The 17,855-nt window shown below is 40.5% G+C and overlaps 1 long non-coding RNA gene across 1 annotated transcript; it reads right to left on the bottom strand.

Moving 5' to 3' along the window:
* Window positions 1-4,404: 4,404 nt before the first annotated feature.
* On the bottom strand, window positions 4,405-16,840 carry LOC106003798. Its single transcript, XR_006604282.1, has 3 exons — window positions 16,089-16,840; window positions 11,104-11,281; window positions 4,405-5,509 (listed from the first exon to the last, which is right to left on the bottom strand). It is a non-coding gene; the product is annotated as an uncharacterized LOC106003798 (long non-coding RNA).
* Window positions 16,841-17,855: the final 1,015 nt, after the last annotated feature.

The raw sequence follows: 17,855 nt of genomic DNA, 5'->3' as shown, positions 1-17,855 counted from the left end.
GAAGGCAAATCAAGTGATGATACTTAACTCTACTCAAAGTTAATCTAGCCCTCTAACACTAGACCATTATCCTGGCACCAAGTTCCTAAGCAAGAGTCCTTCTGTACAGGTTGAGTTCTTTCTCTCCAGGCTCATTGACCCTTTGTGCAAAGACAACTGGGGAAATTACCCCTACAGTCTCTCCTGACTAAGGCATGGTTGAACTAAAGGATTTCACAGAGACAGTTCTCAAATTAAGACTTCAACAATAGAGGGTAAAGAAAATGTCTTCAAATTGATTCACTTACAAAACATTATAAAATGACCAAAACTCACAGAGTTGTCCACAAACCAGAAAAGGGTATATATTGTGTCCCCTTTACTACAACTGCATACAAAACACCCCAATGCTTAATGGCATAAAACAGCCATTTGATAATGTTCACAGATTCTGTGGGTCAGGAATTTGAACAGAGCACAGCAGGGAAGGTTTGTCTTTGCTCTCTCATCGTTGAGTATTCAACCAGGAGGCATCAAAGAGGAGAGTTGCTCAACAGCTGAGGAGTGGAATCATCTGCAAGGATTTATATTCACACATCTGGTGATTGATGCTAGTAGTCCACTGGACTCTCAGCTGGGCTGTTGGTTGGAACACCTACATATGCCACTTGGGGTGGTCTCTCCATGTGGGTTAATTGAGCTTCCTTATAGAGCAATAGCTGAGTGCTAAGAACAAATGTCCTAATAGAGTAAAGCAGAAATGCATGACATTTTTATGATCTGGCTTAGGAAGCCACATAGCATTATTTCCGCCATACTCTATGTGTCAAAGCAGTCACCAAGGTCCACCAGGGTGCAAGAAGAGGGGACACAGAACCCACCACTTAATGAGAAGAATGTTACAGTCATACTATAAGAGCATGTGACATTGGAGAGCTCTTTGATGCCATCTTTGGGAAATAAAACCTGCAACATATGCTTAGTTGCCTCTGATAAAAAGCATTTTTTAAGAAATCCATTAGTAATATTTTTGAGATAGTAAGGATTTCTACATTTTGCAAATAATGATTGGAAAGGCAAGTAATACAGTTAGTGCAGACAGAAATATTTCATTTCTATTTTTTAAGATTTTATTCATTCATTTGAGAGAGAACACAAGTAGGGGGAGGAGCAGAGGGAGAGAGAGAAGCCGGCTCCCTGCTGAGCAGGGAGCAAGACCTGGGCTCCATCCCAAGACCTTGAGATCATGACCTGAGCCAAAGGCAGATGCATAACCAACTGAACCACCCAGAAGCCCCCAAAATACTTTACTTCTATTAAAATAAAACCAGAGGTAATAGTCTCAAAGGCTTTGAAGATAACTAACTGGCCAAACAGAGAGATTGTCACATATGTTTACCCAACACATGTACCATCTATATGATGAATGACTTAGGAATTAATTTTACACTATTACGGGCATGACAGAACTATAGGGGAAAGAAAAGTTTCCCTCTGCAGCTTATATGCCTTTTGCTGTCTTTATTTCTGTCCCTGAGTAACCCAAATGCCCTCAGGACTCACCAGCCTGCAAAGTCACAGCAACAACAGTGCCCACATCTTTGCTATTTTATGGCCTCTACTTCCATTCACAGGGCTATACAACCACGGCCAACTTCCTAGTCCCAAAGTCTCATCTATTCTGAGAATCTCCAAGTGTTGTCACACTCTTCTGCTCCAAATGTTCACCGTCAAAGAGTCGCTTGAGGGAGTTGTCTGGACCACCACCAGCCCCCAACCCCGGCTGCTATCATCCTGCATGGAAACATCACACTCGGGACCACAGTCTCACCTGACACTCTGGCACCACCCTGAGCCCTCAAGCAGTCAAGCTGCACCCTGAAGGAATGGCCTCTTCACCAACGCTGACACACAGACATCAAGACTGACAACATCACTGGTTGAAGTGATCCCTCCTCTCTGTTGTCTCCCTCCACTGCTGCTGGAAATAGCTTTACTCTTGGAGTCAGACCAACAGACACAGCTGGGAATGCCAGTGTCCACAGCAATCCCAACACACAGATCCTTACGGAGCCAGAGCAGCACTGGATTCTATGCAGAGGTAAAGAATGGACTAGAAGAGAGAAGGTGGGGGAGGGAAAGGTGTCAAAAAACATATATACACATACATAGTTATAGTCAATAGTTATAGTCAATAAAACGACCTCTACTAACCATAAGGCAGTGGAAATGAGCGGTAGAAACTAGATTTGAGAGAAATTTCTGACTGGAAACAAGAGGACATGGTTGATTGGATATGAGGTGGGAAGGAGGAGTCAGGGTGACACTAGGATATTCAAATTAGGATGGAGCATTCAAGAAGAGCACAAGAGATAAGAAAATTGGTTTGGACACATAGAGCTCAGCTTCCTCTAGTACATCCAAGCAGAGAAGGTCAGAGGGTGGACTGGACCATGGACAGGAGGTCTGGGCTGAAGATACAAGGAGTTCAGAAGTCAGTAGAATCCAGAGCAGGTGCATACATGAGGTCATCCAGGAAAAGTAAGAAGGAAGGTGTAAAGAGGACAAGATGAGGATGGGCTACACCAGGAGGCTGAGGGGAACAGGTTTCCAAGATGAAACACTTGATGTTAATCCCACACACCATATTGCCTCCCAGTATAATTCATTCCTGGGCACATTCCATTCCTCATTAACATTTCTTTTTCCTTGGATTTTTTTTATATTTCTGTTTTATTAGGCTGGTACAAACGCTAAGTACTTCTTCTAATAAATGGCCTCTTTTATCTGTTATATCACCCAAATGAATTCAAGCACTTATAATTAGCAAGGTTTACATAACAGGTATAATTTCTTGATAATAAAGTCCAGCCATTATCGTTGATTTTTCTTAATGGAAGCATTTTGTTTTTGAAATAAGCAGCAGGCATTAATGAAAGATATCTGGATAGCAATAATATTCAACCCCGATCATAACCTGTTTGCTACTCTCTTGAAACTAATCATAATTCTCGAACAAAATAAAAAACATTAGGAGATTAATAAAAGCCATTTTATCAGAAATTAATAAAGGCCATTTTATCAGGCTCATTCTTCTTTAGTGCTATATTTATCACACAAGGGAAAATTACTTTATTACATGGGTAGCAATACATTTATGACAAAGCACTTGAAAAATAAGTCTGAGCTCTTTCTGAAATTCCATTTCTAAGTATTCATAAGCCATGCAGCCATCAGAAATCATTTTTTTTTTTAACTACCACATGTTTGGGGTGCGTGGATGGTTCAGTGGGTTAAAGCCTCTGCCTTCGGCTCAGGTCATGATCCCAGGATCCTGGGATCGAGCCCCGAGTCAGGCTCTCAGCTCCCCGGGGAGCCTCCTTCCTCCCCTCTCTCTCTCTGCTTGCCTCTCTGCCTACTTGTGACTTCTCTCTGTGTGTCAAATAAATAAAATCTTAAAAAAAAAAAAAACTACCACATGTTTTTAAGTGCTTTGTTCTTAAATAAAAGGACTTGGCAGGTGTATGTATTAGTTTATTTTTTTAAGAGCATTTGAGAGGTTTTATTTTTACATATATTTATTTACAAATATATTTACTTATAAACCAAAACACTGGAACACATGGAGTACTAAATATTTCTTTTTTTATTTAAATGTTTGTTTTTTTATTTTGTTTTATTTTTTTCAGTGTTCCAAGATTCATTGTTTATGCACCACACCCAGTGCTCCATGCAATACGTGCCCTCCTTAATACCCACCACCAGGCTCACCCAACCTCCCACCCCCCTCCCCACCAAAACCCTGTTTGTTTCTCAGAGTCCACAGTCTCTCATGCTTCATCTCCCCCTCCGATTTCCCCCAAATCACTTTTCCTTTCCTTCTCCGAATATCTTCCATGTTATTCCTTATGCTCTACAAATAAGTGAAACCGTATGATAATTACTTTATCTACTTGACTTATTTCACTCGGCATAATCTCCTCTAGACCTGCCCATGTTGATACAAAAGTTGGGTATTCATCCTTTTTGATGGAGGCATAATATTCCATTGTATATATGAACCATAGCTTCTTTATCCATTCATCTGTTGAAGGGCATCTTTGCTCTTTCCACAGTTTGGCAATTGTGGCCATTGCTGCTATGAACGTTGGGGTTCATCTGGCACTTCTTTTCACTACATCTGTATCTTGGAGTAAATACCCTGTAGTGCAATGGCAGGGTCATAGGGTAGCTCTATTTTTAATTTTTTGAGAAATCTCCATACTGTTTTCCAAAGTGGCTGCACCAACTTGCATTCCCACCAGCGGTTTAAGAGGGTTCCCCTTTCTCCACATCCTCTCCAACACTTGTTGTTTACTGTCTTACTAATTTTGGCCATTCTAACTGGTGTAAGGTGGTATCTCAATATGGTTTTGATTTGAATTTCTCTGATGGCTAATGATGATGAACATTTTAGACTGTTGATACAGGTGTATGTTAAATCATAAAAGAAATTCAGTGTAATGGCCATTCCAAATCTAAGTAGTTAGGCAAGAGAAAAGGTTCTTTCTAAATTATTCAGTAATTTCACATAGGCAGATAATTTCAAGGAAGGGGGGGAAATACCACTTTCACATTTAGAAGATCAGTGGTAAATAGCTGGTCTTGTTAACCTAAATGTTACTGGCTTACCTCATCATCCAGTTCAGAATACCAGAGTTCTGCAGATTATCCTCTCCATCCCAACCCCAGGCCAAACAAGTACTTCTGGGAGGATCTTGATGGGGCAGAGACTGCCCACCAAAATCCATTCTTTCATTTCAAGATATAAAATTGTAACTAGAAAGCAGCTACCCACCCAGGGAAAAACCATCTCTCTCTCCTTTGGCCGTTAGGTAGTGTTGAAAGATAAACTAGGGCAAATTTTTGAAACTTTTAAGTTTATTTGAGTAAAAATATATTCCAAAAGGGCAGTGCCAAAAACAGAGTGGTTAGGAGCACTCCACCCACAAGAGCGAGAGGAAAGACTTTTAGAGAGAAAAGGTGGAAGCAAAGCAAGGGTATTATTTGATTTGCTAAAGCTAAAGCATTCTCCTTCTTTGGAAAAGCCTTGTTAGCTGTTTCTGTGATTTGTTGTGCTTAGGTTTTTTTCTCTTAACCTTGAAGAGTTTACAGGCTTAGGTTCTGGGGTATGTATGTAAGCTGGTCAAGTATTAGAACCACCACAGTCTAACTGCCTCCTTGTTTAATTAATTTAACAGTAGAGACACATAACTCATTCTCACTGTGAAGTGGCAATGCAAGTGATGTATGCCACATCCAGACCAAGGCTTTTAAGAAGGAGGCCTTTCTCCTCCATGCTTTCTTTTTCCCACATACCAGCTTTTGTCCCCCACACCCTCACACTCTGGCTCCACACTACCACCCCCCGTGAACCCCGCTACTTCTTCAGCTGGGGCCCTTGAAGTATAGAATTTCTCCAAGCTTTGTGGTGAAGTGGTTGAGGGTATCCCTCCTCATTTTGGGAGTAAAGTCATTTGGCTTCAAGCAACTGAAAGAAAGAGGAAACACAATTAGAGGTGGCTTGAGCCATAAAAAGCATTTACTTATGTCACTTGACAAGAAGTCTAGAGGTAGACTAGAGTTCCAGATTTGGTGCAGCATCTCCACAACACCAACAAACATCTAATTTCTTTCCATCTAAGCTTTGCCATTCCTGTCTGTCAGCTTTTCATTCTTAGGCATGTCACCCCTGATCACAAGAAAACTGCCATGGATCCAAGCAACTCCTCACAAAACATTAACTGACAAAAAGGTCAGAGAGTTTTCCTCAGAAGCCCATCTGCAGATTTCTCCTTGCAAAGCATCGAACAGAACTCCCCACATATTGGGTCACACTGGCTCTGGGGAGCACTGGAGAAGGGAAACTCTGTCCAAAGGAGTAAGAGTACCATCAATAACTAAAATCAATCATGATTTTAGCCCCTATAGCTGAGACTCCCCAAAAATAAGATTGTTTGTTGCAAAGAAGAAGGGGTGAAAGGACGACTCACGATTGGCTACCATAGATTCCAGTACCACAGAACTGCCTTCTTCTCACGGAAAATGTCGTCCAAGGCTTCTCTTCTTTTATGACCCAGACATAAGTCCATAGAGGACTGGCCAGAGACAAGACTAAGTGGCAGGAATCCCTGGGTGGCTCAGTTGGTTAAGCATCTGGACTCCTGATTTGGACTCAGTTCATGATCTCCGTGCTGGGCAAGGAGACTCCTTAAGATTCTCTCTCTCCATCTCCCTCTGTCCCTGGACTCCCTCATTCCAACCCTTCCCCTTTCCTCTCTCTCTCTCTCTCAAAAAAAAAAAAAAGAAGAAGAAGAAGAAAAAGAAGAAGAAGAAGAAGAAAGAACAGTAAGAAAGAAAGAAAGACTAAGTGGCAGACATCTGCCCCCCCCTTTGTCACACACACACACACACACACACACACACACACAAACTTACTATGACTATGGTTTTGATTTTGGTGATGGGTCAACATTTATCAAGCCTGCATCTCTCTCTTAATATAAGAGTTCATCTAATGGTAATCAAAAGGCTTCCTTGCTGCAATGTCCGCCAGTGTGAGATGAGCTCACCATACATATGCATATTATATCATTGTTTGGACTCATGTCACAGATTACCAGCCCAATCCTCCCACTTCATTTGCCTTGGCAGAGCGGGTCTGATCAGACATCAAATCAACGAGCACACCATTTTTCATACATAGACAACTCTGGTCAGAATGTCTTAGAAAAAAATCTGATGCTAAGATTCCATATTCCAAAAAAGAAAATAGGGCTGGTGTTCAAGTCACATTAACAACAAACCAACAAACACTAATAATGACAACAAATCAATATTAACTGCATTTAATTGTGAGAAAAATCAAAAATTGCCATAGGGAGCACACTACTTGTCAGGAATGGTATGTGTTAATAATTCCAAGAGAAAAATTCATGCACAACTTCAAAGAGTATCTTTTCCCAGGGGAAACGAAATCAATCACAGAAAAGGAAATGCAATAGAACAGAATGAATTTTTTTAGGCTCTTAATATTTTCCTTCTCCCTGTCTAAATGATTCCCAAAATGATGGTCTCTGGCTGATAAAAGATTCCAGAACAAACCTAGATGAGGCATTCTGATTGTCTATACTCCATACCTGGGGCAGTTCACAGTTTTGTGATAAAACAGGCTGTGCCACTGACACCAGGTTTCTGATAGAGTGAATTTATTTAAACATATCATCTACCAAGGTAGTAACAGGTAAGATGTCTCTAGGACTTCAGTTTAGGTCGCTGATTTCTAATCTCCATAAATTTCTTTGGAACTGACTATAAACTAGTTAAATGGTTGACTGGTGACAAAAAGATGAGGAAAATAATGAATGCATATAAAGCAGCACAAAAGATTTGGAGGGATTTGTATCTGCTCTGTAATTAGGTTGGCGCAAGGGAAATTAAAATTCTTGTTGGCCTTCTCCTTCCCTTCCTCCCTCCCCGCAGGCCTCCTCTTCTTGTATCCAATAAAAGAGCTGTGGAAGCAAATGGGAATGACAGTTGGAAGTCAAAGATACAAAAAGAGAAAGGAAGATGGTGGAGGGGGAATGAAAAGAAAAGACAAAGGGGTGATGGCTCTCCCTGTCGCCCCATCGGGCACAGGACTCTCACACAACCAGAAACTGAATTGTCTGGTAGATTGAAGGATGAAAATAGTTCCAGAGAATTTATTACCTCATGTTACTGTCACTACAGCTTGCACACTGAGGTATCACCATCTGTTTATGCTTCTCCTTTAGACCGGGGGTAGGCAACGCTCCTGCCTCTGTGCCAGCCTTAGGAATGATTTTTACTTTTTCTAACAATTACGTTTTAAACAATTATTTAAATGCCTACATCATGCTCTCAAATTCGTCTCTGGAAGAGTCTCCAAGAATCTAAACCTGAAGTGTTTATTCTCTGGCCCTTTAAGGAAGTTTCCCGTCCTTGCTGTCCATGAGAACTCTAGGGACACCACTGCTCATCACATTCTTATCTCTTGGATCAAGGAATGTTTGGTGGGTGAATAGGTTAAAGAAAAGTTCTTTTTTTTTTTTTTAAGATTTTATTTATTTATTTGACAGAGAGAGAGAGAGCCCAGGAGGGGGAGTGGCAGAGGGAGAGGGAGAAGGAGAAGCAGTCTCCCCCCAAGCAAGGAGCCTGATATGGGGCTCCATCACCAAGACCCCGGGATCATCACCCCACCCGAGCTGAAGGCAGACACCTAATCTGCTGAGCCCCCCAGGTGCCCAAAATTAAACAAAGTTCTAAGGGAGGCCTCATGATGTTCATCAGTGGCCCACAGATCAACAGCTACTTCGTGGCAGAGCTCAAAGTGGAATCCTCACTGCAGGAAAGGATGAGGCGATAAAGCTCTCGACCACCTTTCCGAGGCTTGCTTGCCAGCAAACTGATCACAGCTGTTCAGGATGGACCTCAATGAAGAGAGACAAATACATTTAGTTGGAAGTGCCCCCCCCCCAAAAAACAATCTTATTCCTAAAGAGAGGGATAGTTTGAGATTCAGCCCCTGGGGAGTGACAAAACTGACATTGTCCGAAACAATTAATGTGTCTGTGGGGGCCTGTTGGGAAGACACTGAAGAACTTCTTTTTCCTATGAGGTTCAAAACCTATCCGTGGGTAGTTTAATGTAGTTTAATGGTGAACTGCGAGAGGACACATTGACGACATAAAACTAAATGTATTTCACTATATATGCTCAGAACTACATCAGAAGGAGAAATAATTTGTTTGGTAGATTTTATGCCCATTTTTAATGTCTCATGTGATAAAAGAGTTTTTGACTCTTTCCTGGGGAGGCTACTCCCTAAACTAATACTTTCTCTTGTCATTCATGTTTGCCAAGGCAATATCTCGAGGTCTAATGGGTTTATTCGCCACTCAACACAGAAGCTGAATCGAAACCGTTCTAATAATACCCAAACTGTATTATAATTTTTGCTGTATTTTCAAAAGCTTGGGGATATAAAATCTTGACATGTCTATTTTTAAAAATACTGATGCTTTCTTCGGAATGTGGGAGCAAGGAGTCAATGAATTGGGTAAAACTGAACACTTTGACCTGTCATCTGGGCAGTTACAATTAGCCTAATGCTATTGCATAGGTGAATTGTGGCTTTGTGTTATCCAAACGGTTTTAGAGAAAAACCCTTCCTTCCTCTCTCCAGAGTGTTCTTTTGAAAGTCTTGCTGCTCTAGTTAGTTCAATGCTATTTATTTTCACTTGTGTTCATTACTTTAGTTCTCAAGAGTAATGTTCAATATTTAGCAACAATAAATTTTATTTCCCACGTGTCAGTCTGGTTACAAAGCTGATACAAATCCCTCTAAATCTTTTGTGCCGCCTAGTATGCATGCATTATTTCCCTCATCTTTTTGTCACCAGCCAACCATTTAACTAGTTTACAGTCAGTTCCAAAGTCATTTATGTAGATTAGGAACCAAGGGGTAGTCCAAAGCCCTCCAGGCATCTCACCTGGCCCTCACTGCACTGCATGGGGTTCTCTCTCTATCAAATCAACCCCTCCTACACTCTGTGTTGAACTGTGGCATTGGCTTTATTTAATCTCCAATTTCAGAACACAAACTCTCTGCTCATAACCAATCAACCAACAATTATTTCTAATCATGTAATGCTCTCCTAAGGAGTTGGATAGATAGATTGATAGATAGATAGATAGATAGATAGATAATAGATAGATGATAACACATGACAAAAAGGCAATATTAAACAAGGGAGTTTTTTTCAGAGTAATTGATTTAAACTTGGCTAAGGAGTCTAGTAAATCTTGTCTTTTCAAAAGTGAGTCCTTAAAGGGTAAAAGGAATAAAATAATCTCCAGCTAAAATGCTTCCATTTTAATTTATGTAATGATTGGCCAAAGACAACTTATGCTAAAATAATGTTTACTCTTTAAATTTAAGTTTAATAAATGGTGACTCTTAAAGCCATATTAGATATTTTGTAACTATTACTCCAATATAACAAAAGTCCTTTGTCCATGTAGGTTATATTAAAAAGAGTCAATGTCATTTTCTCTAAGGTTAAAGCAATCAACAAATGTTTATTGAGTGCCACTCTTTACTCAGTTTTGTGTTGAGAGCTATAGAGCATGTCATAATCAGCTCCAAAGAAGTGATGATTGTAGACCCCTTGAAACAAAGATGTCAAGACCAAGGAGGAGGCCATATCCAGAAAACATGAAGGAAAAGAGATGTAAATCAATACATCCTTTCTCTATACTTTTGTCTGTATCTCTTCTCCCCATCACCAGGACACTCAAGCTTGATCCATTAAGACATGGGTGCCATTAAAGATTTTAGATCAGGGGTGGAATGAGGCCATAGACCTCAGAGCAACCGACATTTCTTATAAACAAGACTTCAGGACACTGTTTACAAAGTTCTGCCCAAATTCTAGAAGTCTCTAAGGAAATAATTCACACATACAAAAAAAACCTGCCCTCAGATGACTTTGCATCTAGACCATGTTCAGCAGGTCCAGGCTTTATTTATGCCTTTTTTTATTACATTATTAAGAAAACAACCTCTGAGAAGCAACGAATTTATAAATTGTGTCCTTTCAGAAATTTGTTCATGAGAGACTGAGTCGAAACAAAGATCTTAAGGTTGTCCAACTCAAATGAACTAGACAAGATAATCAAGACCTTCACCAAACACAAATAAAAATTCACCCAAACAGAATTCCATGTTCGACAGATAAAACCTACAGACAGCACACTAAGTTTTCATATTGAAGCAATTAGGATCTTCCAGAATGTTATTACATTTGACCAGCTAGTCATTGGTTAATACGTCATTTTTTTAAACTCTATTATTATTTTACCATGTCATCAGGTTTAAAAATATATATATCTAGGGATCGTGGTTTCCACTGTGGATTAGTAATTAATCTGTTCCTCCTGGAGCTGTTTTTCCACACCTCTTTTCTTACCATAAGCTTCTTTCAAAATTATTTTAATCTTTTGGGTGATTGTAAATGAACAATAGCCCAACCTTCATTAGTAAACACAGTACAATTCTCTAACCTGGTTTTCCTGCCTCTTCATTAGGGATAGCTCAGGGGCAGTGCCAGGAGGATGTGCGTAATCTTTCTTCAGGTTCTCTGCTTTGATGGTGACTAGAAGCAGGCAAACTCCCTTGGCTAGTTTGCATGTTAAAGGTACTTCTGGCAGGTGTCTGGTTGAAGATCTAAAAGCTCCTCTCCTGTGTAAGCAAGGGCAAACTCTCTTCAGTGACATGAATTGACAATAAGAAGCATATTTAACAAACTTCAATAACCCTTTGTAATTCTTTTTTTAGGCCATAAAACCTACATTAGAGAAAGTTTGCACCTAATGTTTTCTATTGTGTCATTCTGCCCTACGTCCCCTAGCCACCAACAGCATAAAGCCTTTAAAGATGGTTCTTAATTTGAGCAAACCAGGGCAGAAATCTCCAAGTCTGGCTTTTTAATTATTTTTTAAATATTTTTCAATTTCTGAATTTGCTTGCATATCACTCACTTATTTTCTATACAGAGCAGAAGTGCTTGAATTATGCATAAAACCTTTAAAAGGCATTTCTCAGATAAGGTACTTTGTATTATTAAGCATTGTGAAGTTATTATTGCACATCCCTTTTATTATGTAGCTCATTTTAAATGGGCCAGAATATTTTAATCATCCAAGAAAAGCCATAGTTTATAGCTTAAAATTGAAAATATATCTGCACATTTTTTCCATAAAATATGCATGCATGATTTTCAGCTCCATTTAACTAATGTGTTTTGGAAATATGTTACAATAGTAAATGCAACAAATCTCAGTCAAGGAAAAAAGTAACATAAAAAGTTTGATTAATAGCAACACTTTTTTTCAACTTACAGAAGTCCATATTTTGAAATATGAATCATTTTACATAGATAACTTCTGTATTTCCATGCCGTTTATCTAAACTGAAGTATATTACAACCCTGGGTGCAGAATTGCAAATTATATCAAAGAAACAACTGTCAAAACAACATAAATTACCCAGAATGCATTTCCAAAGAAAACATTGCCACTGTTAAAGAATTAAAGACTACTCCAAAAAAATCAGATAACGCCCACAACATGGATGTATGTAAGTTCAGGAATGTAATAATTTGCAATCGTATTATTGGAAATTATTTCTTAATTGAACTAGTAATGTGAAACTGAAAATCGTTAGATGGTTTGGATTGATGATCTTCATAATCAACTCCTGGTAAGCATATAAAACATGCATGGCCCAGTACGTCTGACAGTCATTTCCTTGATGGTATCAATTTTTTCAGATGTACCTTCACAGTAAAACTCAGCCAGTCTTTAAAATGTGTATTAGAAATTGGGGATGAAAGCACATTTCTGTAAGGCAAAATTGGTTTGTGGTTTCTACTATAAGAACGAGAATTACCGTGCAAGGTATAGGAAGCCTAATTGTAAGGTTTGCATGGTTGGGTAGTAGCTAGAGTTTTCAGCTCAACCACACACGTCATGAATAACAATACATTGAATTTACATAGCAATTTCCTCAGTGGAATTCCAAGAACTACATAATCTCATTTAGACTCATAACATCTATTCTAGGAGCGACAAAGTCAGAAATGTCTCCATTTTAAACAACGGAGAAGGGGACGCTTATAGAAATTGGACAACTCCCTACACTGAATAGATTAGAAAGTACTTTCTAATGACAGAACTTCCAACAATTCCCTTAGAGATTCCAAGGGCACAGCCCCTCTGATCATGTGCCTGTGACCATGGGCAGGCACCGCACTTAACCCTGTGGCCAGGATTAGACCAACATTGTAAGACAGACAAGCCTCTATATTAGGAAAACCAGCTCTTTGCATTTCAACACTTTCCCTCCTAACCCACCACCTACTACCACTACCATCTAAACTGATATCTCTGCCACCTGACTCTGTCCCAGGACTATGGGACTTGGCACACATCCCTTTCTTCAGCCTCCCATGGCTCTGGCCTTCCTAGACTTTGGCATCTACAAACTGGATCTTCTTCTCTACTTATTCCTAAGGATTAGCATATGGTACAACAGGACTCTCCTCCTCAACTCTGACTCTGTGCCTCAGTTCTCCTTCCTGGCTTCGCCTTTGAAGTCAGAGCTGCTGGTCATCTTTGAACAGTGCCTGATGCTCCCATACATTGCTGTAGGACAGACCCCAGTCAGCCTATCGGTGGACTGGATCCCTGTGGCCTCAGCTCCCACTCCAGGGTGAGCTACTCCTATGGCAATGGACTCTAGGGTAATTCATTGTAACTCCAATGGCCTGAAGAGGGGCCTAAGGAGAATGGAGTCACAGCCCAAGACCCCAGGCAGCCTCGCCATTCGGTGGCCACAGTTTTACCACCTGGTGACTAGCCAGCAATACTGCAAAGACCTAGTGTTCTTCGCAGGAGATGCGGGAAGAAGTGAAAGTGATTAGAAGTTGGACAAACACACACACACACACACCCCAGCAAGATGCAAATTTTGCAAGCAAAGCAGATGTAGCACAATCTTCCTAGGAGATGGGGATTGTATGATTGTGGTCATCTTGCTCAAAATCTATCACCATGGCCTTATTGCTCCTGCAATAATCTACGTGACCACCAAAAAGAAAAAATGGCAACCAGCTGAGAAACAGACCAGGTTCCTGAGATAATCTGAGTTATATTGGTGGCCACTTTAAGACAGGCAAGATACTCTCTCTTGGGAAGATAGATTGTGGCCTCCAGAGCCACGTTGACTTTTTGACTTGGCCTTAAAAATGTGTTCCCATAAACTCTCGCATCATCTCTCTGCCCTGATCTTCCCTGGCCATTTCCTGATGGGGACCCTCCTTGCTTCTATAACCTTCCACCACCATTCCAGCCACTGGCTATACGCGCTCTTCAGGGCAAGTTCCCCTGCTCAGGCTGACCCAATTAGTTCCCCATTCATTAGAACACCCACGTACAATGTCCTACTTCTCTCCTCTGCAGCTTATCCCCACTGAGTATCTGGCTTAAGTGATTTTCAATCATGATACCATTTACTCATACTCGAACTCCCAACCTCTCCGACCAAAAAACAGAACAAAACAACAACACTATATATATTTTTTTTCACCAAACATCCATCCCCTTGTTTTTTTCTTTTTTCTTTCTAACATAACCCTAGTTTGTTCAGTATGAAAGAGGGCCTAGCTGAAAATATTCTCCTTCCAAGGCCCCGCTATAGCCAAGGTGGCCCTGAGATTTAGTTCTGGTGAATTTATGTAGAATGCTTTGAAGAGAACATCCCTTTCCAAACAAAAAGATAGACTCAGAGCCAAACAGGTTGGGCCCTCCTTCTTCCAGTATGCAATGTGTATGCAGCCAGAGATGGAAAAGTCAGCTCACAGTCATTAGGCACTGAGCCTGAAGAAAAATTCCCAGGCTAAGGCTGCCAAATGGAAGTATAAAAGGAGCTGGGACTCTGATACAGTGTGGGATGCTTCTCAGCCAGGGACTGCCCACCTGTAGGCTTCTTATTACAAGAAAAATAAATAAAATAAAATAAATATAATATAATATAATATAATATAATATAATATAATAAAACCTATTTGGCAAAGGTGCTCTGGTCAGATCTTTCAATTGCTCATGGCCAAATGCATTTCCTACCTGATACTTGCTCTGCATTTTTCCCATTAAATTTCAACTAGACTGGGCTATTGTTTTCACACCTGAAGGTCAAAGCCCCGGGTCTTTTATAGAGAATAATAGGTATTCTTATTGGCCATACTAACAATCTAAGAGAAGAGTGTTTTTCCCATACTTATCTCTTTTCCGATGTATTTCCTATAATTTTGGAAATAGTCTTCTAACCATTTCCAGGCAAAAGATAAGATAAAAGCACAAGAAGCTGTCTTTCTTGTGGAAGCCCAATTCTGATTACAGATGGACCTGGGGAAGCCCTAAAAAGGACTTTTGTGGTCCTGGATCGGATCCAGGCAACACACAGGCCCATAGCAGTGAAACCCAAAACTCCATGTATGACCTACAAAACCAAGCCTCCAAACCAACTAATACCAGAGAACTGGAAACTTTCTAGTGAGGAAATACTGAATATTCATTAAGGACTTTTTTTTTTAAATCTATTCTCCCCTGTTCCTTAAATAGAAATCATCTTCTAGGTTCTATGAGTGTGTCCCATATTATTATTTTTCAGAAAGTACAGAAAAAGAAAAAAGTACTTGTAAAATTTGCCTTCCTTCACCTCTTTTCATTCGTCCACTTATGAACAATCGGCCTTAAACATCCAGGAAGAATTTGAGATACATCTTGTAAACTTACACAGAAAATAGCTAATACCTAAGAGAAGAAAGAAAATATCTAAGAAGAAGAAAAGACCTAAAACCAAGGACAGGGGGGTTTCCTCAGGATGCTGGAGCAGGACATGTTTCTAAGCATCTTCCCACAGTAACAACTGCTCTCCTTAAGTTGTCATTGTCATTTCCACAGTGCTGAGATCCTGTGGTTTTTCAAGTGCATGTGTGGTCCACAAATAAGCAGCAGCACGCTGGTAAGGACTGCAACACTTCCTTGTAGAGTTTAGGCTTTTGTCCCTTCTGTCAAGGTTGGTAAGTGTCACTGTCTTCATTTCTGCCTGCATCTCATGCAGATCTGGACATTAACTTCTGTACCAATTTCTATGAATACTCATTGCAACCTTGTTGATCATCAAGCCTGACAAGGTTAAATTTGAGAGCGTGAAAGTCAGCTGAAAACAGCCTGGGGAAATGCAGTCAGAAAAGCGTCTGGATGTTCCCAAGCCGAGGGAAGGATATTTGCAGCCCTCCTCGTGTCCCTGAGGCCTGAATCCAGCCCACTCTCCTAGTCCCCAGCTCTATCCCTAGGACACCTAGCTCTGGCTGATCTTGTCACATTTTCAATTGTTCTGAACACTGAGTCCTGGCACCGTGTGAGAGAAAACACCTCCTTTAGAGTTGGAAGAAAAAGTATTTGCCAATTGTGTGACAACTTACCTTCTCCAAAATATTGTTTCTTCAACTGTAACATGTCAACGATACCAACAACGCATGGGCACCGTCTTATGCTTCTGGGACAGGGGCTCATTGACATGGGAATTTCGCTTTGGGGAGATCTGTTCAAAGAAATCATCTGAAATGCAAATTCCCAATTGTGTGTTTTCTTGAGTGTCCTTCTCTCCATGCTCTCTCCTAACACACCCATCCTGCACTTTTTCTCCTATCTTCCACCTCCAGCTCCCTCTTTCCCTTACTGCCTAAATCTCCTTCCTTCTCTTGGGGACAAGGATTCTTCTTCCTAAAAAGAGAAGAAACAAAGCAGACAAATGCAGAACTCTCTTTGGCAGGCAGGACAGGTGGGGCACCTCCCTCCTCATGCAACTGAGAAAGAAAATAATCTCCTTTTTTATTGGAGAGAATCCCATTACAGGGTATTTGAGGCTCTGAACATAAAGACAACTGCCTGACTTTGCTCTTCCTTCTTATACTTGACAAATATTAATTAAAACCCTACTATGTGCTGGGTGCCATTCTAGTTGCTGGGATATATTTAGTGCAAGAGGTAGACAATAAGCAAAATGTGGGAATGACAAGATCATAGTTATGATTTTAAGGGCTCAACTTGGCTACAGTGTGTAGAATAAGCCATAGGAAGAAAAGTGGAGGTCAGTTACAGGCTATACCAGAAATGGTCTAGGAGGGAGGTGATGTTGGCTTGGACCAGGATGAAGCAGAAGACATGAATGTGAGAGGTGCTCACATTCACAATGTATTTTTTTTAAAGAGGTTATTGATTTATGTTAGAGAGAGAGAGAGAGCATGAGCAAGATGGAGGAGCAGAGAGAGAGGGAGAAGCCGACTCCCCGTTGAGCAGAGAGTCCTACACGGGGCTCTCAGGATCCCGAGATCATGACCTGAGCCAAAGGCAGACGCTTAACCAACTGAGCCACCCAGGAGCCTCCAGGGTGTATTTTAAATGCAGCACAAACAGGATCTGCTGATGAATGGGATGTGAGGGTATGAAGGAACACAATGACAAATGCCAAATACTTTTCCTGAGCAGGAATTGGTGGTGTCATTTACTGAGACAGAAAACACTGGACAAGGAGCATGTCTGGAGACAAACTGAATTTTTCTTTGGCCATCTTAAGTTTAAGATGACAACTCCATATCCAAGTAAAATGGTGAAGTGGGCAGCTGGAAAAACAAATCTGAAATGTAGAGAAGAGACCAGAATGAGAGAGAAAAATTTTAGAGTCATCAGGATGTAGATGGTATTTTATATATTTTATATATATAATATATTTATATATTTATAAATATGTATAAAATATATATATTTGCATATATATATTTAGGACATAGATGGTATTTTAAACATTATAACTGGATTGATCATCAGTCATAATGAGAGCAAAAGGTAGACGGAAGAGGACCAAGAGCGGAGGCCGGCATCATCCAAACTTTTGAGATTCAAGAAGGAGAGCAGAAGAGTGAGAAAAGGAGCCTAAGAAGGGAGGAGAGAACTAGAAGAATGACGTGTTGAGGAGCCCAAGCAAGAAAGCTTCTCAGAAGGAGGGGGTGTGAGGTGTGTCAGTGCTGAAAGGGGCAAGATTTGGTGACCTCCACCAGGGGGATGGGTACGACAGCCTGACTGGAGTCTGCTCAAGAGAGAACAGGAGGAGAGAACATAGAGGTGGGGAAGACACAGCTCTTCAGAGAGGTTTTGCTTTAAAAGAAAGCAGAAGCACCAGGCAACAGTGG

The sequence above is a fragment of the Mustela putorius genome, unplaced genomic scaffold (assembly GCF_011764305.1).
Source record: "Mustela putorius furo isolate JIRA1106 unplaced genomic scaffold, ASM1176430v1.1 tig00003988_pilon_pilon_pilon, whole genome shotgun sequence".
Classification (NCBI taxonomy): Eukaryota; Metazoa; Chordata; class Mammalia; order Carnivora; family Mustelidae; genus Mustela; species Mustela putorius.
Note: the sequence above shows the minus strand (reverse complement) of the source record. Positions and strands in the feature narration are given on the sequence as shown.